The sequence below is a fragment of the Elephas maximus genome, chromosome 20 (assembly GCF_024166365.1).
Source record: "Elephas maximus indicus isolate mEleMax1 chromosome 20, mEleMax1 primary haplotype, whole genome shotgun sequence".
NCBI lineage: Eukaryota > Metazoa > Chordata > Mammalia > Proboscidea > Elephantidae > Elephas > Elephas maximus.
Genome location: NC_064838.1, coordinates 82491928 through 82517144, shown reverse-complemented (window position 1 = coordinate 82517144; position 25217 = coordinate 82491928).

Here is a 25217-nt window from a genome sequence, read left to right as displayed (position 1 = left end):
CTCTGCCAAGCCCTTCCAGCTCAAACTATGTCGTTGCTCCTCTGGAAGGATCCCTGCACCGCGGCCTAGTTTTTCCGAAGAAGCCCTGCGTTTGCAAGAGCAAATGAGGAATTCGTGGCAGGAAAGAGGAAGGAAAGAAAGTTTCTCTCCCTCTGCCTGCTTTGCTCAGAGGACTGGATGAAGTCAGGGACTTCTCCCTTTCACTGAGAAACGTGCGGGCTGCTGTTGCCTGGACGCTCTCTTCTTTGCAAAAGAGTCTGCAGTTCCACGCTTTGAACCGTGGAAAGGCGCCGGGCTCTGCTAAGATTTCCCCCGGCGCTTCCTTTGCCCTGGGCCAAAGCGAGCCTTCACAATAGCTGAACGCTAACACTGCATACTCGTTCCACTTCCAGAACCGGGCTACGGCGAGGCAGTTCTCCGGGGGAAAACGGCCCTTCGCGAAGGGCAGATCTGCCGAGCTCCTTGCGGGAAAGCGAAAGCAAAGGACGCTTTTCTCCCTCTAACCGCTTTCGTCAGAGGAACGGGGGAAGTCACAGTGTTCTTTCTCTCCCTGAGATACACACAATCTGACGTTGCCTCTGAGCTCCGTTCCTGGCAAGGAACTGAAAGTGACATACATTCCTGTGGGGAAACTCAGGGCTCTGCTAGGATTTCTCTAGGCAGTGTGTTTTCCCTGGGCCTCACTGTAGCAACACTATCTCGCCAGGGCAACACTGCATGGCACTTCCTCTGCCAGGAGAGAGCTGCTGCTTTGTAGTTTGTGCTGGGAAACCTTGCTTTGGCAAGTGAGAATTGACCGCATTCAGGCAGAAAGAAAAGAGAATAGCAAGAGGCCTTTTCTCCCCGGCTGCTCTGCCAAGCCCTTCCAGCTCAAACTATGTCGTTGCTCCTCTGGAAGGATCCCTGCACCGCGGCCTAGTTTTTCCGAAGAAGCCCTGCGTTTGCAAGAGCAAATGAGGAATTCGTGGCAGGAAAGAGGAAGGAAAGAAAGTTTCTCTCCCTCTGCCTGCTTTGCTCAGAGGACTGGATGAAGTCAGGGACTTCTCCCTTTCACTGAGAAACGTGCGGGCTGCTGTTGCCTGGGCGCTCTCTTCTTTGCAAAAGAGTCTGCAGTTCCACGCTTTGAACCGTGGAAAGGCGCCGGGCTCTGCTAAGATTTCCCCCGGCGCTTCCTTTGCCATGGGCCAAAGCGAGCCTTCACAATAGCTGAACGCTAACACTGCATACTCGTTCCACTTCCAGAACCGGGCTACGGCGAGGCAGTTCTCCGGGGGAAAACGGCCCTTCGCGAAGGGCAGATCTGCCGAGCTCCTTGCGGGAAAGCGAAAGCAAAGGACGCTTTTCTCCCTCTAACCGCTTTCGTCAGAGGAACGGGGGAAGTCACAGTGTTCTTTCTCTCCCTGAGATACACACAATCTGACGTTGCCTCTGAGCTCCGTTGCTGGCAAGGAACTGAAAGTGACATACATTCCTGTGGGGAAACTCAGGGCTCTGCTAGGATTTCTCTAGGCAGTGTGTTTTCCCTGGGCCTCACTGTAGCAACACTATGTCGCCAGGGCAACACTGCATGGCACTTCCTCTGCCAGGAGAGAGCTGCTGCTTTGTAGTTTGTGCTGGGAAACCTTGCTTTGGCAAGTGCGAATTGACCGCATTCAGGCAGAAAGAAAAGAGAATAGCAAGAGGCCTTTTCTCCCCGGCTGCTCTGCCAAGCCCTTCCAGCTCAAACTATGTCGTTGCTCCTCTGGAAGGATCCCTGCACCGTGGCCTAGTTTTTCCGAAGAAGCCCTGCGTTTGCAAGAGCAAATGAGGAATTCGTGGCAGGAAAGAGGAAGGAAAGAAAGTTTCTCTCCCTCTGCCTGCTTTGCTCAGAGGACTGGATGAAGTCAGGGACTTCTCCCTTTCACTGAGAAACGTGCGGGCTGCTGTTGCCTGGGCGCTCTCTTCTTTGCAAAAGAGTCTGCAGTTCCACGCTTTGAACCGTGGAAAGGCGCCGGGCTCTGCTAAGATTTCCCCCGGCGCTTCGTTTGCCCCGGGCCAAAGCGAGCCTTCACAATAGCTGAACGCTAACACTGCATACTCGTTCCACTTCCAGGACCGGGCTACGGCGAGGCAGTTTTCTGGGGGAAAACGGCCCTTCGCGAAGGGCAGATCTGCCGAGCTCCTTGCAGGAAAGCGAAAGCAAAGGACGCTTTTCTCCCTCTAACCGCTTTCGTCAGAGGAACGGGGGAAGTCACAGTGTTCTTTCTCTCCCTGAGATACACACAACCTGAAGTTGCCTCTGAGCTCCGTTGCTGGCAAGGAACTGAAACTGACATACATTCCTGTGGGGAAACACAGGGCTCTGCTAGGATTTCTCTAGGCAGTGTGTTTTCCCTGGGCCTCACTGTAGCAACACTATGTCGCCAGGGCAACACTGCATGGCACTTCCTCTGCCACGAGAGAGCTGCTGCTTTGTAGTTTGTGCTGCGAAACCTTGCTTTGGCAAGTGCGAATTGACCGCATTCAGGCAGAAAGAAAAGAGAATAGCAAGAGGCCTTTTCTCCCCGGCTGCTCTGCCAAGCCCTTCCAGCTCAAACTATGTCGTTGCTCCTCTGGAAGGATCCCTGCACCGCGGCCTAGTTTTTCCGAAGAAGCCCTGCGTTTGCAAGAGCAAATGAGGAATTCGTGGCAGGAAAGAGGAAGGAAAGAAAGTTTCTCTCCCTCTGCCTGCTTTGCTCAGAGGACTGGATGAAGTCAGGGACTTCTCCCTTTCACTGAGAAACGTGCGGGCTGCTGTTGCCTTGGCGCTCTCTTCTTTGCAAAAGAGTCTGCAGTTCCACGCTTTGAACCGTGGAAAGGCGCCGGGCTCTGCTAAGATTCCCCCCGGCGCTTCGTTTGCCCCGGGCCAAAGCGAACCTTTACAATAGCTGAACGCTAACACTGCATACTCGTTCCACTTCCAGAACCGGGCTACGGCGAGGCAGTTCTCCGGGGGAAAACGGCCCTTCGCGAAGGGCAGATCTGCCGAGCTCCTTGCGGGAAAGCGAAAGCAAAGGACGCTTTTCTCCCTCTAACCGCTTTCGTCAGAGGAACGGGGGAAGTCACAGTGTTCTTTCTCTCCCTGAGATACACACAATCTGACGTTGCCTCTGAGCTCCGTTGCTGGCAAGGAACTGAAAGTGACATACATTCCTGTGGGGAAACACAGGGCTCTGCTAGGATTTCTCTAGGCAGTGTGTTTTCCCTGGGCCTCACTGTAGCAACACTATCTCGCCAGGGCAACACTGCATGGCACTTCCTCTGCCAGGAGAGAGCTGCTGCTTTGTAGTTTGTGCTGCGAAACCTTGCTTTGGCAAGTGCGAATTGACCGCATTCAGGCAGAAAGAAAAGAGAATAGCAAGAGGCCTTTTCTCCCCGGCTGCTCTGCCAAGCCCTTCCAGCTCAAACTATGTCGTTGCTCCTCTGGAAGGATCCCTGCACCGCGGCCTAGTTTTTCCGAAGAAGCCCTGCGTTTGCAAGAGCAAATGAGGAATTCGTGGCAGGAAAGAGGAAGGAAAGAAAGTTTCTCTCCCTCTGCCTGCTTTGCTCAGAGGACTGGATGAAGTCAGGGACTTCTCCCTTTCACTGAGAAACGTGCGGGCTGCTGTTGCCTGGGCGCTCTCTTCTTTGCAAAAGAGTCTGCAGTTCCACGCTTTGAACCGTGGAAAGGCGCCGGGCTCTGCTAAGATTTCCCGCGGCGCTTCGTTTGCCCTGGGCCAAAGCGAGCCTTCACAATAGCTGAACGCTAACACTGCATACTCGTTCCACTTCCAGAACCGGGCTACGGCGAGGCAGTTCTCCGGGGGAAAACGGCCCTTCGCGAAGGGCAGATCTGCCGAGCTCCTTGCGGGAAAGCGAAAGCAAAGGACGCTTTTCTCCCTCTAACCGCTTTCGTCAGAGGAACGGGGGAAGTCACAGTGTTCTTTCTCTCCCTGAGATACACACAATCTGACGTTGCCTCTGAGCTCCGTTGCTGGCAAGGAACTGAAACTGACATACATTCCTGTGGGGAAACACAGGGCTCTGCTAGGATTTCTCTAGGCAGTGTGTTTTCCCTGGGCCTCACTGTAGCAACACTATCTCGCCAGGGCAACACTGCATGGCACTTCCTCTGCCAGGAGAGAGCTGCTGCTTTGTAGTTTGTGCTGCGAAACCTTGCTTTGGCAAGTGCGAATTGACCGCATTCAGGCAGAAAGAAAAGAGAATAGCAAGAGCCCTTTTCTCCCCGGCTGCTCTGCCAAGCCCTTCCAGCTCAAACTATGTCGTTGCTCCTCTGGAAGGATCCCTGCACCGCGGCCTAGTTTTTCCGAAGAAGCCCTGCGTTTGCAAGAGCAAATGAGGAATTCGTGGCAGGAAAGAGGAAGGAAAGAAAGTTTCTCTCCCTCTGCCTGCTTTGCTCAGAGGACTGGATGAAGTCAGGGACTTCTCCCTTTCACTGAGAAACGTGCGGGCTGCTGTTGCCTGGGCGCTCTCTTCTTTGCAAAAGAGTCTGCAGTTCCACGCTTTGAACCGTGGAAAGGCGCCGGGCTCTGCTAAGATTTCCCGCGGCGCTTCGTTTGCCCCGGGCCAAAGCGAGCCTTCACAATAGCTGAACACTAACACTGCATACTCGTTCCACTTCCAGAACCGGGCTACGGCGAGGCAGTTCTCCGGGGGAAAACGGCCCTTCGCGAAGGGCAGATCTGCCGAGCTCCTTGCGGGAAAGCGAAAGCAAAGGACGCTTTTCTCCCTCTAACCGCTTTCGTCAGAGGAACGGGGGAAGTCACAGTGTTCTTTCTCTCCCTGAGATACACACAATCTGACGTTGCCTCTGAGCTCCGTTGCTGGCAAAGAACTGAAAGTGACATACATTCCTGTGGGGAAACACAGGGCTTTGCTAGGATTTCTCTAGGCAGTGTGTTTTCCCTGGGCCTCACTGTAGCAACACTATCTCGCCAGGGCAACACTGCATGGCACTTCCTCTGCCAGGAGAGAGCTGCTGCTTTGTAGTTTGTGCTGCGAAACCTTGCTTTGGCAAGTGCGAATTGACCGCATTCAGGCAGAAAGAAAAGAGAATAGCAAGAGGCCTTTTCTCCCCGGCTGCTCTGCCAAGCCCTTCCAGCTCAAACTATGTCGTTGCTCCTCTGGAAGGATCCCTGCACCGCGGCCTAGTTTTTCCGAAGAAGCCCTGCGTTTGCAAGAGCAAATGAGGAATTCGTGGCAGGAAAGAGGAAGGAAAGAAAGTTTCTCTCCCTCTGCCTGCTTTGCTCAGAGGACTGGATGAAGTCAGGGACTTCTCCCTTTCACTGAGAAACGTGCGGGCTGCTGTTGCCTGGGCGCTCTCTTCTTTGCAAAAGACTCTGCAGTTCCACGCTTTGAACCGTGGAAAGGCGCCGGGCTCGGCTAAGATTTCCCCCGGCGCTTCGTTTGCCCTGGGCCAAAGCGAGCCTTCACAATAGCTGAACGCTAACACTGCATACTCGTTCCACTTCCAGAACCGGGCTACGGCGAGGCAGTTCTCCGGGGGAAAACGGCCCTTCGCGAAGGGCAGATCTGCCGAGCTCCTTGCGGGAAAGCGAAAGCAAAGGACGCTTTTCTCCCTCTAACCGCTTTCGTCAGAGGAACGGGGGAAGTCACAGTGTTCTTTCTCTCCCTGAGATACACACAATCTGACGTTGCCTCTGAGCTCCGTTGCTGGCAAGGAACTGAAACTGACATACATTCCTGTGGGGAAACACAGGGCTCTGCTAGGATTTCTCTAGGCAGTGTGTTTTCCCTGGGCCTCACTGTAGCAACACTATCTCGCCAGGGCAACACTGCATGGCACTTCCTCTGCCAGGAGAGAGCTGCTGCTTTGTAGTTTGTGCTGGGAAACCTTGCTTTGGCAAGTGCGAATTGACCGCATTCAGGCAGAAAGAAAAGAGAATAGCAAGAGGCCTTTTCTCCCCGGCTGCTCTGCCAAGCCCTTCCAGCTCAAACTATGTCGTTGCTCCTCTGGAAGGATCCCTGCACCGCGGCCTAGTTTTTCCGAAGAAGCCCTGCGTTTGCAAGAGCAAATGAGGAATTCGTGGCAGGAAAGAGGAAGGAAAGAAAGTTTCTCTCCCTCTGCCTGCTTTGCTCAGAGGACTGGATGAAGTCAGGGACTTCTCCCTTTCACTGAGAAACGTGCGGGCTGCTGTTGCCTGGGCGCTCTCTTCTTTGCAAAAGAGTCTGCAGTTCCACGCTTTGAACCGTGGAAAGGCGCCGGGCTCTGCTAAGATTTCCCGCGGCGCTTCGTTTGCCCCGGGCCAAAGCGAACCTTTACAATAGCTGAACGCTAACACTGCATACTCGTTCCACTTCCAGAACCGGGCTACGGCGAGGCAGTTCTCCGGGGGAAAACGGCCCTTCGCGAAGGGCAGATCTGCCGAGCTCCTTGCGGGAAAGCGAAAGCAAAGGACGCTTTTCTCCCTCTAACCGCTTTCGTCAGAGGAACGGGGGAAGTCACAGTGTTCTTTCTCTCCCTGAGATACACACAATCTGACGTTGCCTCTGAGCTCCGTTGCTGGCAAGGAACTGAAAGTGACATACATTCCTGTGGGGAAACTCAGGGCTCTGCTAGGATTTCTCTAGGCAGTGTGTTTTCCCTGGGCCTCACTGTAGCAACACTATCTCGCCAGGGCAACACTGCATGGCACTTCCTCTGCCAGGAGAGAGCTGCTGCTTTGTAGTTTGTGCTGCGAAACCTTGCTTTGGCAAGTGCGAATTGACCGCATTCAGGCAGAAAGAAAAGAGAATAGCAAGAGGCCTTTTCTCCCCGGCTGCTCTGCCAAGCCCTTCCAGCTCAAACTATGTCGTTGCTCCTCTGGAAGGATCCCTGCACCGCGGCCTAGTTTTTCCGAAGAAGCCCTGCGTTTGCAAGAGCAAATGAGGAATTCGTGGCAGGAAAGAGGAAGGAAAGAAAGTTTCTCTCCCTCTGCCTGCTTTGCTCAGAGGACTGGATGAAGTCAGGGACTTCTCCCTTTCACTGAGAAACGTGCGGGCTGCTGTTGCCTGGGCGCTCTCTTCTTTGCAAAAGAGTCTGCAGTTCCACGCTTTGAACCGTGGAAAGGCGCCGGGCTCTGCTAAGATTTCCCGCGGCGCTTCGTTTGCCCTGGGCCAAAGCGAGCCTTCACAATAGCTGAACGCTAACACTGCATACTCGTTCCACTTCCAGAACCGGGCTACGGCGAGGCAGTTCTCCGGGGGAAAACGGCCCTTCGCGAAGGGCAGATCTGCCGAGCTCCTTGCGGGAAAGCGAAAGCAAAGGACGCTTTTCTCCCTCTAACCGCTTTCGTCAGAGGAACGGGGGAAGTCACAGTGTTCTTTCTCTCCCTGAGATACACACAATCTGACGTTGCCTCTGAGCTCCGTTGCTGGCAAGGAACTGAAACTGACATACATTCCTGTGGGGAAACACAGGGCTCTGCTAGGATTTCTCTAGGCAGTGTGTTTTCCCTGGGCCTCACTGTAGCAACACTATCTCGCCAGGGCAACACTGCATGGCACTTCCTCTGCCAGGAGAGAGCTGCTGCTTTGTAGTTTGTGCTGGGAAACCTTGCTTTGGCAAGTGCGAATTGACCGCATTCAGGCAGAAAGAAAAGAGAATAGCAAGAGCCCTTTTCTCCCCGGCTGCTCTGCCAAGCCCTTCCAGCTCAAACTATGTCGTTGCTCCTCTGGAAGGATCCCTGCACCGCGGCCTAGTTTTTTGAAGAAGCCCTGCGTTTGCAAGAGCAAATGAGGAATTCGTGGCAGGAAAGAGGAAGGAAAGAAAGTTTCTCTCCCTCTGCCTGCTTTGCTCAGAGGACTGGATGAAGTCAGGGACTTCTCCCTTTCACTGAGAAACGTGCGGGCTGCTGTTGCCTGGGCGCTCTCTTCTTTGCAAAAGAGTCTGCAGTTCCACGCTTTGAACCGTGGAAAGGCGCCGGGCTCTGCTAAGATTTCCCCCGGCGCTTCGTTTGCCCCGGGCCAAAGCGAGCCTTCACAATAGCTGAACGCTAACACTGCATACTCGTTCCACTTCCAGAACCGGGCTACGGCGAGGCAGTTCTCCGGGGGAAAACGGCCCTTCGCGAAGGGCAGATCTGCCGAGCTCCTTGCGGGAAAGCGAAAGCAAAGGACGCTTTTCTCCCTCTAACCGCTTTCGTCAGAGGAACGGGGGAAGTCACAGTGTTCTTTCTCTCCCTGAGATACACACAATCTGACGTTGCCTCTGAGCTCCGTTGCTGGCAAGGAACTGAAACTGACATACATTCCTGTGGGGAAACACAGGGCTCTGCTAGGATTTCTCTAGGCAGTGTGTTTTCCCTGGGCCTCACTGTAGCAACACTATCTCGCCAGGGCAACACTGCATGGCACTTCCTCTGCCAGGAGAGAGCTGCTGCTTTGTAGTTTGTGCTGCGAAACCTTGCTTTGGCAAGTGCGAATTGACCGCATTCAGGCAGAAAGAAAAGAGAATAGCAAGAGCCCTTTTCTCCCCGGCTGCTCTGCCAAGCCCTTCCAGCTCAAACTATGTCGTTGCTCCTCTGGAAGGATCCCTGCACCGCGGCCTAGTTTTTCCGAAGAAGCCCTGCGTTTGCAAGAGCAAATGAGGAATTCGTGGCAGGAAAGAGGAAGGAAAGAAAGTTTCTCTCCCTCTGCCTGCTTTGCTCAGAGGACTGGATGAAGTCAGGGACTTCTCCCTTTCACTGAGAAACGTGCGGGCTGCTGTTGCCTGGGCGCTCTCTTCTTTGCAAAAGAGTCTGCAGTTCCACGCTTTGAACCGTGGAAAGGCGCCGGGCTCTGCTAAGATTTCCCGCGGCGCTTCGTTTGCCCCGGGCCAAAGCGAGCCTTCACAATAGCTGAACACTAACACTGCATACTCGTTCCACTTCCAGAACCGGGCTACGGCGAGGCAGTTCTCCGGGGGAAAACGGCCCTTCGCGAAGGGCAGATCTGCCGAGCTCCTTGCGGGAAAGCGAAAGCAAAGGACGCTTTTCTCCCTCTAACCGCTTTCGTCAGAGGAACGGGGGAAGTCACAGTGTTCTTTCTCTCCCTGAGATACACACAATCTGACGTTGCCTCTGAGCTCCGTTGCTGGCAAAGAACTGAAAGTGACATACATTCCTGTGGGGAAACACAGGGCTTTGCTAGGATTTCTCTAGGCAGTGTGTTTTCCCTGGGCCTCACTGTAGCAACACTATCTCGCCAGGGCAACACTGCATGGCACTTCCTCTGCCAGGAGAGAGCTGCTGCTTTGTAGTTTGTGCTGCGAAACCTTGCTTTGGCAAGTGCGAATTGACCGCATTCAGGCAGAAAGAAAAGAGAATAGCAAGAGGCCTTTTCTCCCCGGCTGCTCTGCCAAGCCCTTCCAGCTCAAACTATGTCGTTGCTCCTCTGGAAGGATCCCTGCACCGCGGCCTAGTTTTTCCGAAGAAGCCCTGCGTTTGCAAGAGCAAATGAGGAATTCGTGGCAGGAAAGAGGAAGGAAAGAAAGTTTCTCTCCCTCTGCCTGCTTTGCTCAGAGGACTGGATGAAGTCAGGGACTTCTCCCTTTCACTGAGAAACGTGCGGGCTGCTGTTGCCTGGGCGCTCTCTTCTTTGCAAAAGACTCTGCAGTTCCACGCTTTGAACCGTGGAAAGGCGCCGGGCTCGGCTAAGATTTCCCCCGGCGCTTCGTTTGCCCTGGGCCAAAGCGAGCCTTCACAATAGCTGAACGCTAACACTGCATACTCGTTCCACTTCCAGAACCGGGCTACGGCGAGGCAGTTCTCCGGGGGAAAACGGCCCTTCGCGAAGGGCAGATCTGCCGAGCTCCTTGCGGGAAAGCGAAAGCAAAGGACGCTTTTCTCCCTCTAACCGCTTTCGTCAGAGGAACGGGGGAAGTCACAGTGTTCTTTCTCTCCCTGAGATACACACAATCTGACGTTGCCTCTGAGCTCCGTTGCTGGCAAGGAACTGAAACTGACATACATTCCTGTGGGGAAACACAGGGCTCTGCTAGGATTTCTCTAGGCAGTGTGTTTTCCCTGGGCCTCACTGTAGCAACACTATCTCGCCAGGGCAACACTGCATGGCACTTCCTCTGCCAGGAGAGAGCTGCTGCTTTGTAGTTTGTGCTGGGAAACCTTGCTTTGGCAAGTGCGAATTGACCGCATTCAGGCAGAAAGAAAAGAGAATAGCAAGAGGCCTTTTCTCCCCGGCTGCTCTGCCAAGCCCTTCCAGCTCAAACTATGTCGTTGCTCCTCTGGAAGGATCCCTGCACCGCGGCCTAGTTTTTCCGAAGAAGCCCTGCGTTTGCAAGAGCAAATGAGGAATTCGTGGCAGGAAAGAGGAAGGAAAGAAAGTTTCTCTCCCTCTGCCTGCTTTGCTCAGAGGACTGGATGAAGTCAGGGACTTCTCCCTTTCACTGAGAAACGTGCGGGCTGCTGTTGCCTGGGCGCTCTCTTCTTTGCAAAAGAGTCTGCAGTTCCACGCTTTGAACCGTGGAAAGGCGCCGGGCTCTGCTAAGATTTCCCGCGGCGCTTCGTTTGCCCCGGGCCAAAGCGAGCCTTCACAATAGCTGAACACTAACACTGCATACTCGTTCCACTTCCAGAACCGGGCTACGGCGAGGCAGTTCTACGGGGGAAAACGGCCCTTCGCGAAGGGCAGATCTGCCGAGCTCCTTGCGGGAAAGCGAAAGCAAAGGACGCTTTTCTCCCTCTAACCGCTTTCGTCAGAGGAACGGGGGAAGTCACAGTGTTCTTTCTCTCCCTGAGATACACACAATCTGACGTTGCCTCTGAGCTCCGTTGCTGGCAAAGAACTGAAAGGGACATACATTCCTGTGGGGAAACACAGGGCTTTGCTAGGATTTCTCTAGGCAGTGTGTTTTCCCTGGGCCTCACTGTAGCAACACTATGTCGCCAGGGCAACACTGCATGGCACTTCCTCTGCCAGGAGAGAGCTGCTGCTTTGTAGTTTGTGCTGCGAAACCTTGCTTTGGCAAGTGCGAATTGACCGCATTCAGGCAGAAAGAAAAGAGAATAGCAAGAGGCCTTTTCTCCCCGGCTGCTCTGCCAAGCCCTTCCAGCTCAAACTATGTCGTTGCTCCTCTGGAAGGATCCCTGCACCGCGGCCTAGTTTTTCCGAAGAAGCCCTGCGTTTGCAAGAGCAAATGAGGAATTCGTGGCAGGAAAGAGGAAGGAAAGAAAGTTTCTCTCCCTCTGCCTGCTTTGCTCAGAGGACTGGATGAAGTCAGGGACTTCTCCCTTTCACTGAGAAACGTGCGGGCTGCTGTTGCCTGGGCGCTCTCTTCTTTGCAAAAGAGTCTGCAGTTCCACGCTTTGAACCGTGGAAAGGCGCCGGGCTCTGCTAAGATTTCCCGCGGCGCTTCGTTTGCCCCGGGCCAAAGCGAGCCTTCACAATAGCTGAACACTAACACTGCATACTCGTTCCACTTCCAGAACCGGGCTACGGCGAGGCAGTTCTCCGGGGGAAAACGGCCCTTCGCGAAGGGCAGATCTGCCGAGCTCCTTGCGGGAAAGCGAAAGCAAAGGACGCTTTTCTCCCTCTAACCGCTTTCGTCAGAGGAACGGGGGAAGTCACAGTGTTCTTTCTCTCCCTGAGATACACACAATCTGACGTTGCCTCTGAGCTCCGTTGCTGGCAAAGAACTGAAAGTGACATACATTCCTGTGGGGAAACACAGGGCTTTGCTAGGATTTCTCTAGGCAGTGTGTTTTCCCTGGGCCTCACTGTAGCAACACTATCTCGCCAGGGCAACACTGCATGGCACTTCCTCTGCCAGGAGAGAGCTGCTGCTTTGTAGTTTGTGCTGCGAAACCTTGCTTTGGCAAGTGCGAATTGACCGCATTCAGGCAGAAAGAAAAGAGAATAGCAAGAGGCCTTTTCTCCCCGGCTGCTCTGCCAAGCCCTTCCAGCTCAAACTATGTCGTTGCTCCTCTGGAAGGATCCCTGCACCGCGGCCTAGTTTTTCCGAAGAAGCCCTGCGTTTGCAAGAGCAAATGAGGAATTCGTGGCAGGAAAGAGGAAGGAAAGAAAGTTTCTCTCCCTCTGCCTGCTTTGCTCAGAGGACTGGATGAAGTCAGGGACTTCTCCCTTTCACTGAGAAACGTGCGGGCTGCTGTTGCCTGGACGCTCTCTTCTTTGCAAAAGAGTCTGCAGTTCCACGCTTTGAACCGTGGAAAGGCGCCGGGCTCTGCTAAGATTTCCCCCGGCGCTTCCTTTGCCCTGGGCCAAAGCGAGCCTTCACAATAGCTGAACGCTAACACTGCATACTCGTTCCACTTCCAGAACCGGGCTACGGCGAGGCAGTTCTCCGGGGGAAAACGGCCCTTCGCGAAGGGCAGATCTGCCGAGCTCCTTGCGGGAAAGCGAAAGCAAAGGACGCTTTTCTCCCTCTAACCGCTTTCGTCAGAGGAACGGGGGAAGTCACAGTGTTCTTTCTCTCCCTGAGATACACACAATCTGACGTTGCCTCTGAGCTCCGTTGCTGGCAAGGAACTGAAACTGACATACATTCCTGTGGGGAAACTCAGGGCTCTGCTAGGATTTCTCTAGGCAGTGTGTTTTCCCTGGGCCTCACTGTAGCAACACTATCTCGCCAGGGCAACACTGCATGGCACTTCCTCTGCCAGGAGAGAGCTGCTGCTTTGTAGTTTGTGCTGGGAAACCTTGCTTTGGCAAGTGCGAATTGACCGCATTCAGGCAGAAAGAAAAGAGAATAGCAAGAGGCCTTTTCTCCCCGGCTGCTCTGCCAAGCCCTTCCAGCTCAAACTATGTCGTTGCTCCTCTGGAAGGATCCCTGCACCGCGGCCTAGTTTTTCCGAAGAAGCCCTGCGTTTGCAAGAGCAAATGAGGAATTCGTGGCAGGAAAGAGGAAGGAAAGAAAGTTTCTCTCCCTCTGCCTGCTTTGCTCAGAGGACTGGATGAAGTCAGGGACTTCTCCCTTTCACTGAGAAACGTGCGGGCTGCTGTTGCCTGGGCGCTCTCTTCTTTGCAAAAGAGTCTGCAGTTCCACGCTTTGAACCGTGGAAAGGCGCCGGGCTCTGCTAAGATTTCCCCCGGCGCTTCGTTTGCCCTGGGCCAAAGCGAGCCTTCACAATAGCTGAACGCTAACACTGCATACTCGTTCCACTTCCAGAACCGGGCTACGGCGAGGCAGTTCTCCGGGGGAAAACGGCCCTTCGCGAAGGGCAGATCTGCCGAGCTCCTTGCGGGAAAGCGAAAGCAAAGGACGCTTTTCTCCCTCTAACCGCTTTCGTCAGAGGAACGGGGGAAGTCACAGTGTTCTTTCTCTCCCTGAGATACACACAATCTGACGTTGCCTCTGAGCTCCGTTGCTGGCAAGGAACTGAAACTGACATACATTCCTGTGGGGAAACACAGGGCTCTGCTAGGATTTCTCTAGGCAGTGTGTTTTCCCTGGGCCTCACTGTAGCAACACTATCTCGCCAGGGCAACACTGCATGGCACTTCCTCTGCCAGGAGAGAGCTGCTGCTTTGTAGTTTGTGCTGGGAAACCTTGCTTTGGCAAGTGCGAATTGACCGCATTCAGGCAGAAAGAAAAGAGAATAGCAAGAGGCCTTTTCTCCCCGGCTGCTCTGCCAAGCCCTTCCAGCTCAAACTATGTCGTTGCTCCTCTGGAAGGATCCCAGCACCGCGGCCTAGTTTTTCCGAAGAAGCCCTGCGTTTGCAAGAGCAAATGAGGAATTCGTGGCAGGAAAGAGGAAGGAAAGAAAGTTTCTCTCCCTCTGCCTGCTTTGCTCAGAGGACTGGATGAAGTCAGGGACGTCTCCCTTTCACTGAGAAACGTGCGGGCTGCTGTTGCCTGGGCGCTCTCTTCTTTGCAAAAGAGTCTGCAGTTCCACGCTTTGAACCGTGGAAAGGCGCCGGGCTCTGCTAAGATTTCCCCCGGCGCTTCGTTTGCCCTGGGCCAAAGCGAGCCTTCACAATAGCTGAACGCTAACACTGCATACTCGTTCCACTTCCAGAACCGGGCTACGGCGAGGCAGTTCTCCGGGGGAAAACGGCCCTTCGCGAAGGGCAGATCTGCCGAGCTCCTTGCGGGAAAGCGAAAGCAAAGGACGCTTTTCTCCCTCTAAGCGCTTTCGTCAGAGGAACGGGGGAAGTCACAGTGTTCTTTCTCTCCCTGAGATACACACAATCTGACGTTGCCTCTGAGCTCCGTTGCTGGCAAAGAACTGAAAGTGACATACATTCCTGTGGGGAAACACAGGGCTTTGCTAGGATTTCTCTAGGCAGTGTGTTTTCCCTGGGCCTCACTGTAGCAACACTATCTCGCCAGGGCAACACTGCATGGCACTTCCTCTGCCAGGAGAGAGCTGCTGCTTTGTAGTTTGTGCTGCGAAACCTTGCTTTGGCAAGTGCGAATTGACCGCATTCAGGCAGAAAGAAAAGAGAATAGCAAGAGGCCTTTTCTCCCCGGCTGCTCTGCCAAGCCCTTCCAGCTCAAACTATGTCGTTGCTCCTCTGGAAGGATCCCTGCACCGCGGCCTAGTTTTTCCGAAGAAGCCCTGCGTTTGCAAGAGCAAATGAGGAATTCGTGGCAGGAAAGAGGAAGGAAAGAAAGTTTCTCTCCCTCTGCCTGCTTTGCTCAGAGGACTGGATGAAGTCAGGGACTTCTCCCTTTCACTGAGAAACGTGCGGGCTGCTGTTGCCTGGGCGCTCTCTTCTTTGCAAAAGAGTCTGCAGTTCCACGCTTTGAACCGTGGAAAGGCGCCGGGCTCTGCTAAGATTTCCCCCGGCGCTTCGTTTGCCCTGGGCCAAAGCGAGCCTTCACAATAGCTGAACGCTAACACTGCATACTCGTTCCACTTCCAGAACCGGGCTACGGCGAGGCAGTTCTCCGGGGGAAAACGGCCCTTCGCGAAGGGCAGATCTGCCGAGCTCCTTGCGGGAAAGCGAAAGCAAAGGACGCTTTTCTCCCTCTAACCGCTTTCGTCAGAGGAACGGGGGAAGTCACAGTGTTCTTTCTCTCCCTGAGATACACACAATCTGACGTTGCCTCTGAGCTCCGTTGCTGGCAAGGAACTGAAACTGACATACATTCCTGTGGGGAAACACAGGGCTCTGCTAGGATTTCTCTAGGCAGTGTGTTTTCCCTGGGCCTCACTGTAGCAACACTATCTCGCCAGGGCAACACTGCATGGCACTTCCTCTGCCAGGAGAGAGCTGCTGCTTTGTAGTTTGTGCTGGGAAACCTTGCTTTGGCAAGTGCGAATTGACCGCATTCAGGCAGAAAGAAAAGAGAATAGCAAGAGGCCTTTTCTCCCCGGCTGCTCTGCCAAGCCCTTCCAGCTCAAACTATGTCGTTGCTCCTCTGGAAGGATCCCTGCACCGCGGCCTAGTTTTTCCGAAGAAGCCCTGCGTTTGCAAGAGCAAATGAGGAATTCGTGGCAGGAAAGAGGAAGGAAAGAAAGTTTCTCTCCCTCTGCCTGCTTTGCTCAGAGGACTGGATGAAGTCAGGGACTTCTCTCTTTCACTGAGAAACGTGCGGGCTGCTGTTGCCTGGGCGCTCTCTTCTTTGCAAAAGAGTCTGCAGTTCCACGCTTTGAACCGTGGAAAGGCGCCGGGCTCTGCTAAGATTTCCCGCGGCGCTTCGTTTGCCCCGGGCCCAAGCGAGCCTTCACAATAGCTGAACACTAACACTGCATACTCGTTCCACTTCCAGAACCGGGCTACGGCGAGGCAGTTCTCCGGGGGAAAACGGCCCTTCGCGAAGGGCAGATCTGCCGAGCTCCTTGCGGGAAAGCGAAAGCAAAGGACGCTTTTCTCCCTCTAACCGCTTTCGTCAGAGGAACGGGGGAAGTCACAGTGTTCTTTCTCTCCCTGAGATACACACAATCTGACGTTGCCTCTGAGCTCCGTTGCTGGCAAAGAACTGAAAGGGACATACATTCCTGTGGGGAAACACAGGGCTTTGCTAGGATTTCTCTAGGCAGTGTGTTTTCCCTGGGCCTCACTGTAGCAACACTATGTCGCCAGGGCAACACTGCATGGCACTTCCTCTGCCAGGAGAGAGCTGCTGCTTTGTAGTTTGTGCTGCGAAACCTTGCTTTGGCAAGTGCGAATTGACCGCATTCAGGCAGAAAGAAAAGAGAATAGCAAGAGGCCTTTTCTCCCCGGCTGCTCTGCCAAGCCCTTCCAGCTCAAACTATGTCGTTGCTCCTCTGGAAGGATCCCTGCACCGCGGCCTAGTTTTTCCGAAGAAGCCCTGCGTTTGCAAGAGCAAATGAGGAATTCGTGGCAGGAAAGAGGAAGGAAAGAAAGTTTCTCTCCCTCTGCCTGCTTTGCTCAGAGGACTGGATGAAGTCAGGGACTTCTCCCTTTCACTGAGAAACGTGCGGGCTGCTGTTGCCTGGGCGCTCTCTTCTTTGCAAAAGAGTCTGCAGTTCCACGCTTTGAACCGTGGAAAGGCGCCGGGCTCTGCTAAGATTTCACGCGGCGCTTCGTTTGCCCCGGGCCAAAGCGAGCCTTCACAATAGCTGAACACTAACACTGCATACTCGTTCCACTTCCAGAACCGGGCTACGGCGAGGCAGTTCTCCGGGGGAAAACGGCCCTTCGCGAAGGGCAGATCTGCCGAGCTCCTTGCGGGAAAGCGAAAGCAAAGGACGCTTTTCTCCCTCTAACCGCTTTCGTCAGAGGAACGGGGGAAGTCACAGTGTTCTTTCTCTCCCTGAGATACACACAATCTGACGTTGCCTCTGAGCTCCGTTGCTGGCAAAGAACTGAAAGTGACATACATTCCTGTGGGGAAACACAGGGCTTTGCTAGGATTTCTCTAGGCAGTGTGTTTTCCCTGGGCCTCACTGTAGCAACACTATCTCGCCAGGGCAACACTGCATGGCACTTCCTCTGCCAGGAGAGAGCTGCTGCTTTGTAGTTTGTGCTGCGAAACCTTGCTTTGGCAAGTGCGAATTGACCGCATTCAGGCAGAAAGAAAAGAGAATAGCAAGAGGCCTTTTCTCCCCGGCTGCTCTGCCAAGCCCTTCCAGCTCAAACTATGTCGTTGCTCCTCTGGAAGGATCCCTGCACCGCGGCCTAGTTTTTCCGAAGAAGCCCTGCGTTTGCAAGAGCAAATGAGGAATTCGTGGCAGGAAAGAGGAAGGAAAGAAAGTTTCTCTCCCTCTGCCTGCTTTGCTCAGAGGACTGGATGAAGTCAGGGACTTCTCCCTTTCACTGAGAAACGTGCGGGCTGCTGTTGCCTGGACGCTCTCTTCTTTGCAAAAGAGTCTGCAGTTCCACGCTTTGAACCGTGGAAAGGCGCCGGGCTCTGCTAAGATTTCCCCCGGCGCTTCCTTTGCCCTGGGCCAAAGCGAGCCTTCACAATAGCTGAACGCTAACACTGCATACTCGTTCCACTTCCAGAACCGGGCTACGGCGAGGCAGTTCTCCGGGGGAAAACGGCCCTTCGCGAAGGGCAGATCTGCCGAGCTCCTTGCGGGAAAGCGAAAGCAAAGGACGCTTTTCTCCCTCTAACCGCTTTCGTCAGAGGAACGGGGGAAGTCACAGTGTTCTTTCTCTCCCTGAGATACACACAATCTGACGTTGCCTCTGAGCTCCGTTGCTGGCAAGGAACTGAAAGTGACATACATTCCTGTGGGGAAACTCAGGGCTCTGCTAGGATTTCTCTAGGCAGTGTGTTTTCCCTGGGCCTCACTGTAGCAACACTATCTCGCCAGGGCAACACTGCATGGCACTTCCTCTGCCAGGAGAGAGCTGCTGCTTTGTAGTTTGTGCTGGGAAACCTTGCTTTGGCAAGTGCGAATTGACCGCATTCAGGCAGAAAGAAAAGAGAATAGCAAGAGGCCTTTTCTCCCCGGCTGCTCTGCCAAGCCCTTCCAGCTCAAACTATGTCGTTGCTCCTCTGGAAGGATCCCTGCACCGCGGCCTAGTTTTTCCGAAGAAGCCCTGCGTTTGCAAGAGCAAATGAGGAATTCGTGGCAGGAAAGAGGAAGGAAAGAAAGTTTCTCTCCCTCTGCCTGCTTTGCTCAGAGGACTGGATGAAGTCAGGGACTTCTCCCTTTCACTGAGAAACGTGCGGGCTGCTGTTGCCTGGGCGCTCTCTTCTTTGCAAAAGAGTCTGCAGTTCCACGCTTTGAACCGTGGAAAGGCGCCGGGCTCTGCTAAGATTTCCCCCGGCGCTTCGTTTGCCCTGGGCCAAAGCGAGCCTTCACAATAGCTGAACGCTAACACTGCATACTCGTTCCACTTCCAGAACCGGGCTACGGCGAGGCAGTTCTCCGGGGGAAAACGGCCCTTCGCGAAGGGCAGATCTGCCGAGCTCCTTGCGGGAAAGCGAAAGCAAAGGACGCTTTTCTCCCTCTAACCGCTTTCGTCAGAGGAACGGGGGAAGTCACAGTGTTCTTTCTCTCCCTGAGATACACACAATCTGACGTTGCCTCTGAGCTCCGTTGCTGGCAAGGAACTGAAACTGACATACATTCCTGTGGGGAAACACAGGGCTCTGCTAGGATTTCTCTAGGCAGTGTGTTTTCCCTGGGCCTCACTGTAGCAACACTATCTCGCCAGGGCAACACTGCATGGCACTTCCTCTGCCAGGAGAGAGCTGCTGCTTTGTAGTTTGTGCTGGGAAACCTTGCTTTGGCAAGTGCGAATTGACCGCATTCAGGCAGAAAGAAAAGAGAATAGCAAGAGGCCTTTTCTCCCCGGCTGCTCTGCCAAGCCCTTCCAGCTCAAACTATGTCGTTGCTCCTCTGGAAGGATCCCTGCACCGCGGCCTAGTTTTTCCGAAGAAGCCCTGCGTTTGCAAGAGCAAATGAGGAATTCGTGGCAGGAAAGAGGAAGGAAAGAAAGTTTCTCTCCCTCTGCCTGCTTTGCTCAGAGGACTGGATGAAGTCAGGGACTTCTCCCTTTCACTGAGAAACGTGCGGGCTGCTGTTGCCTGGGCGCTCTCTTCTTTGCAAAAGAGTCTGCAGTTCCACGCTTTGAACCGTGGAAAGGCGCCGGGCTCTGCTAAGATTTCACGCGGCGCTTCGTTTGCCCCGGGCCAAAGCGAGCCTTCACAATAGCTGAACACTAACACTGCATACTCGTTCCACTTCCAGAACCGGGCTACGGCGAGGCAGTTCTACGGGGGAAAACGGCCCTTCGCGAAGGGCAGATCTGCCGAGCTCCTTGCGGGAAAGCGAAAGCAAAGGACGCTTTTCTCCCTCTAACCGCTTTCGTCAGAGGAACGGGGGAAGTCACAGTGTTCTTTCTCTCCCTGAGATACACACAATCTGACGTTGCCTCTGAGCTCCGTTGCTGGCAAAGAACTGAAAGGGACATACATTCCTGTGGGGAAACACAGGGCTTTGCTAGGATTTCTCTAGGCAGTGTGTTTTCCCTGGGCCTCACTGTAGCAACACTATCTCGCCAGGGCAACACTGCATGGCACTTCCTCTGCCAGGAGAGAGCTGCTGCTTTGTAGTTTGTGCTGCGAAACCTTGCTTTGGCAAGTGCGAATTGACCGCATTCAGGCAGAAAGAAAAGAGAATAGCAAGAGGCCTTTTCTCCCCGGCTGCTCTGCCAAGCCCTTCCAGCTCAAACTATGTCGTTGCTCCTCTGGAAGGATCCCTGCACCGCGGCCTAGTTTTTCCGAAGAAGCCCTGCGTTTGCAAGAGCAAATGAGGAATTCGTGGCAGGAAAGAGGAAGGAAAGAAAGTTTCTCTCCCTCTGCCTGCTTTGCTCAGAGGACTGGATGAAGTCAGGGACTTCTCCCTTTCACTGAGAAACGTGCGGGCTGCTGTTGCCTGGACGCTCTCTTCTTTGCAAAAGAGTCTGCAGTTCCACGCTTTGAACCGTGGAAAGGCGCCGGGCTCTGCTAAGATTTCCCCCGGCGCTTCCTTTGCCCTGGGCCAAAGCGAGCCTTCACAATAGCTGAACGCTAACACTGCATACTCGTTCCACTTCCAGAACCGGGCTACGGCGAGGCAGTTCTCCGGGGGAAAACGGCCCTTCGCGAAGGGCAGATCTGCCGAGCTCCTTGCGGGAAAGCGAAAGCAAAGGACGCTTTTCTCCCTCTAACCGCTTTCGTCAGAGGAACGGGGGAAGTCACAGTGTTCTTTCTCTCCCTGAGATACACACAATCTGACGTTGCCTCTGAGCTCCGTTGCTGGCAAGGAACTGAAAGTGACATACATTCCTGTGGGGAAACTCAGGGCTCTGCTAGGATTTCTCTAGGCAGTGTGTTTTCCCTGGGCCTCACTGTAGCAACACTATCTCGCCAGGGCAACACTGCATGGCACTTCCTCTGCCAGGAGAGAGCTGCTGCTTTGTAGTTTGTGCTGGGAAACCTTGCTTTGGCAAGTGCGAATTGACCGCATTCAGGCAGAAAGAAAAGAGAATAGCAAGAGGCCTTTTCTCCCCGGCTGCTCTGCCAAGCCCTTCCAGCTCAAACTATGTCGTTGCTCCTCTGGAAGGATCCCTGCACCGCGGCCTAGTTTTTCCGAAGAAGCCCTGCGTTTGCAAGAGCAAATGAGGAATTCGTGGCAGGAAAGAGGAAGGAAAGAAAGTTTCTCTCCCTCTGCCTGCTTTGCTCAGAGGACTGGATGAAGTCAGGGACTTCTCCCTTTCACTGAGAAACGTGCGGGCTGCTGTTGCCTGGGCGCTCTCTTCTTTGCAAAAGAGTCTGCAGTTCCACGCTTTGAACCGTGGAAAGGCGCCGGGCTCTGCTAAGATTTCCCCCGGCGCTTCCTTTGCCCTGGGCCAAAGCGAGCCTTCACAATAGCTGAACGCTAACACTGCATACTCGTTCCACTTCCAGAACCGGGCTACGGCGAGGCAGTTCTCCGGGGGAAAACGGCCCTTCGCGAAGGGCAGATCTGCCGAGCTCCTTGCGGGAAAGCGAAAGCAAAGGACGCTTTTCTCCCTCTAACCGCTTTCGTCAGAGGAACGGGGGAAGTCACAGTGTTCTTTCTCTCCCTGAGATACACACAATCTGACGTTGCCTCTGAGCTCCGTTGCTGGCAAGGAACTGAAAGTGACATACATTCCTGTGGGGAAACTCAGGGCTCTGCTAGGATTTCTCTAGGCAGTGTGTTTTCCCTGGGCCTCACTGTAGCAACACTATCTCGCCAGGGCAACACTGCATGGCACTTCCTCTGCCAGGAGAGAGCTGCTGCTTTGTAGTTTGTGCTGGGAAACCTTGCTTTGGCAAGTGCGAATTGACCGCATTCAGGCAGAAAGAAAAGAGAATAGCAAGAGGCCTTTTCTCCCCGGCTGCTCTGCCAAGCCCTTCCAGCTCAAACTATGTCGTTGCTCCTCTGGAAGGATCCCTGCACCGCGGCCTAGTTTTTCCGAAGAAGCCCTGCGTTTGCAAGAGCAAATGAGGAATTCGTGGCAGGAAAGAGGAAGGAAAGAAAGTTTCTCTCCCTCTGCCTGCTTTGCTCAGAGGACTGGATGAAGTCAGGGACTTCTCCCTTTCACTGAGAAACGTGCGGGCTGCTGTTGCCTGGGCGCTCTCTTCTTTGCAAAAGAGTCTGCAGTTCCACGCTTTGAACCGTGGAAAGGCGCCGGGCTCTGCTAAGATTTCCCCCGGCGCTTCGTTTGCCCTGGGCCAAAGCGAGCCTTCACAATAGCTGAACGCTAACACTGCATACTCGTTCCACTTCCAGAACCGGGCTACGGCGAGGCAGTTCTCCGGGGGAAAACGGCCCTTCGCGAAGGGCAGATCTGCCGAGCTCCTTGCGGGAAAGCGAAAGCAAAGGACGCTTTTCTCCCTCTAACCGCTTTCGTCAGAGGAACGGGGGAAGTCACAGTGTTCTTTCTCTCCCTGAGATACACACAATCTGACGTTGCCTCTGAGCTCCGTTGCTGGCAAGGAACTGAAACTGACATACATTCCTGTGGGGAAACACAGGGCTCTGCTAGGATTTCTCTAGGCAGTGTGTTTTCCCTGGGCCTCACTGTAGCAACACTATCTCGCCAGGGCAACACTGCATGGCACTTCCTCTGCCAGGAGAGAGCTGCTGCTTTGTAGTTTGTGCTGGGAAACCTTGCTTTGGCAAGTGCGAATTGACCGCATTCAGGCAGAAAGAAAAGAGAATAGCAAGAGGCCTTTTCTCCCCGGCTGCTCTGCCAAGCCCTTCCAGCTCAAACTATGTCGTTGCTCCTCTGGAAGGATCCCTGCACCGCGGCCTAGTTTTTCCGAAGAAGCCCTGCGTTTGCAAGAGCAAATGAGGAATTCGTGGCAGGAAAGAGGAAGGAAAGAAAGTTTCTCTCCCTCTGCCTGCTTTGCTCAGAGGACTGGATGAAGTCAGGGACTTCTCCCTTTCACTGAGAAACGTGCGGGCTGCTGTTGCCTGGGCGCTCTCTTCTTTGCAAAAGAGTCTGCAGTTCCACGCTTTGAACCGTGGAAAGGCGCCGGGCTCTGCTAAGATTTCACGCGGCGCTTCGTTTGCCCCGGGCCAAAGCGAGCCTTCACAATAGCTGAACACTAACACTGCATACTCGTTCCACTTCCAGAACCGGGCTACGGCGAGGCAGTTCTACGGGGGAAAACGGCCCTTCGCGAAGGGCAGATCTGCCGAGCTCCTTGCGGGAAAGCGAAAGCAAAGGACGCTTTTCTCCCTCTAACCGCTTTCGTCAGAGGAACGGGGGAAGTCACAGTGTTCTTTCTCTCCCTGAGATACACACAATCTGACGTTGCCTCTGAGCTCCGTTGCTGGCAAAGAACTGAAAGGGACATACATTCCTGTGGGGAAACACAGGGCTTTGCTAGGATTTCTCTAGGCAGTGTGTTTTCCCTGGGCCTCACTGTAGCAACACTATCTCGCCAGGGCAACACTGCATGGCACTTCCTCTGCCAGGAGAGAGCTGCTGCTTTGTAGTTTGTGCTGCGAAACCTTGCTTTGGCAAGTGCGAATTGACCGCATTCAGGCAGAAAGAAAAGAGAATAGCAAGAGGCCTTTTCTCCCCGGCTGCTCTGCCAAGCCCTTCCAGCTCAAACTATGTCGTTGCTCCTCTGGAAGGATCCCTGCACCGCGGCCTAGTTTTTCCGAAGAAGCCCTGCGTTTGCAAGAGCAAATGAGGAATTCGTGGCAGGAAAGAGGAAGGAAAGAAAGTTTCTCTCCCTCTGCCTGCTTTGCTCAGAGGACTGGATGAAGTCAGGGACTTCTCCCTTTCACTGAGAAACGTGCGGGCTGCTGTTGCCTGGACGCTCTCTTCTTTGCAAAAGAGTCTGCAGTTCCACGCTTTGAACCGTGGAAAGGCGCCGGGCTCTGCTAAGATTTCCCCCGGCGCTTCCTTTGCCCTGGGCCAAAGCGAGCCTTCACAATAGCTGAACGCTAACACTGCATACTCGTTCCACTTCCAGAACCGGGCTACGGCGAGGCAGTTCTCCGGGGGAAAACGGCCCTTCGCGAAGGGCAGATCTGCCGAGCTCCTTGCGGGAAAGCGAAAGCAAAGGACGCTTTTCTCCCTCTAACCGCTTTCGTCAGAGGAACGGGGGAAGTCACAGTGTTCTTTCTCTCCCTGAGATACACACAATCTGACGTTGCCTCTGAGCTCCGTTGCTGGCAAGGAACTGAAAGTGACATACATTCCTGTGGGGAAACTCAGGGCTCTGCTAGGATTTCTCTAGGCAGTGTGTTTTCCCTGGGCCTCACTGTAGCAACACTATCTCGCCAGGGCAACACTGCATGGCACTTCCTCTGCCAGGAGAGAGCTGCTGCTTTGTAGTTTGTGCTGGGAAACCTTGCTTTGGCAAGTGCGAATTGACCGCATTCAGGCAGAAAGAAAAGAGAATAGCAAGAGGCCTTTTCTCCCCGGCTGCTCTGCCAAGCCCTTCCAGCTCAAACTATGTCGTTGCTCCTCTGGAAGGATCCCTGCACCGCGGCCTAGTTTTTCCGAAGAAGCCCTGCGTTTGCAAGAGCAAATGAGGAATTCGTGGCAGGAAAGAGGAAGGAAAGAAAGTTTCTCTCCCTCTGCCTGCTTTGCTCAGAGGACTGGATGAAGTCAGGGACTTCTCCCTTTCACTGAGAAACGTGCGGGCTGCTGTTGCCTGGGCGCTCTCTTCTTTGCAAAAGAGTCTGCAGTTCCACGCTTTGAACCGTGGAAAGGCGCCGGGCTCTGCTAAGATTCCCCCCGGCGCTTCGTTTGCCCCGGGCCAAAGCGAGCCTTCACAATAGCTGAACGCTAACACTGCATACTCGTTCCACTTCCAGAACCGGGCTACGGCGAGGCAGTTCTCCGGGGGAAAACGGCCCTTCGCGAAGGGCAGATCTGCCGAGCTCCTTGCGGGAAAGCGAAAGCAAAGGACGCTTTTCTCCCTCTAACCGCTTTCGTCAGAGGAACGGGGGAAGTCACAGTGTTCTTTCTCTCCCTGAGATACACACAATCTGACGTTGCCTCTGAGCTCCGTTGCTGGCAAGGAACTGAAACTGACATACATTCCTGTGGGGAAACACAGGGCTCTGCTAGGATTTCTCTAGGCAGTGTGTTTTCCCTGGGCCTCACTGTAGCAACACTATCTCGCCAGGGCAACACTGCATGGCACTTCCTCTGCCAGGAGAGAGCTGCTGCTTTGTAGTTTGTGCTGCGAAACCTTGCTTTGGCAAGTGCGAATTGACCGCATTCAGGCAGAAAGAAAAGAGAATAGCAAGAGCCCTTTTCTCCCCGGCTGCTCTGCCAAGCCCTTCCAGCTCAAACTATGTCGTTGCTCCTCTGGAAGGATCCCTGCACCGCGGCCTAGTTTTTCCGAAGAAGCCCTGCGTTTGCAAGAGCAAATGAGGAATTCGTGGCAGGAAAGAGGAAGGAAAGAAAGTTTCTCTCCCTCTGCCTGCTTTGCTCAGAGGACTGGATGAAGTCAGGGACTTCTCCCTTTCACTGAGAAACGTGCGGGCTGCTGTTGCCTGGGCGCTCTCTTCTTTGCAAAAGAGTCTGCAGTTCCACGCTTTGAACCGTGGAAAGGCGCCGGGCTCTGCTAAGATTTCCCGCGGCGCTTCGTTTGCCCCGGGCCAAAGCGAGCCTTCACAATAGCTGAACACTAACACTGCATACTCGTTCCACTTCCAGAACCGGGCTACGGCGAGGCAGTTCTCCGGGGGAAAACGGCCCTTCGCGAAGGGCAGATCTGCCGAGCTCCTTGCGGGAAAGCGAAAGCAAAGGACGCTTTTCTCCCTCTAACCGCTTTCGTCAGAGGAACGGGGGAAGTCACAGTGTTCTTTCTCTCCCTGAGATACACACAATCT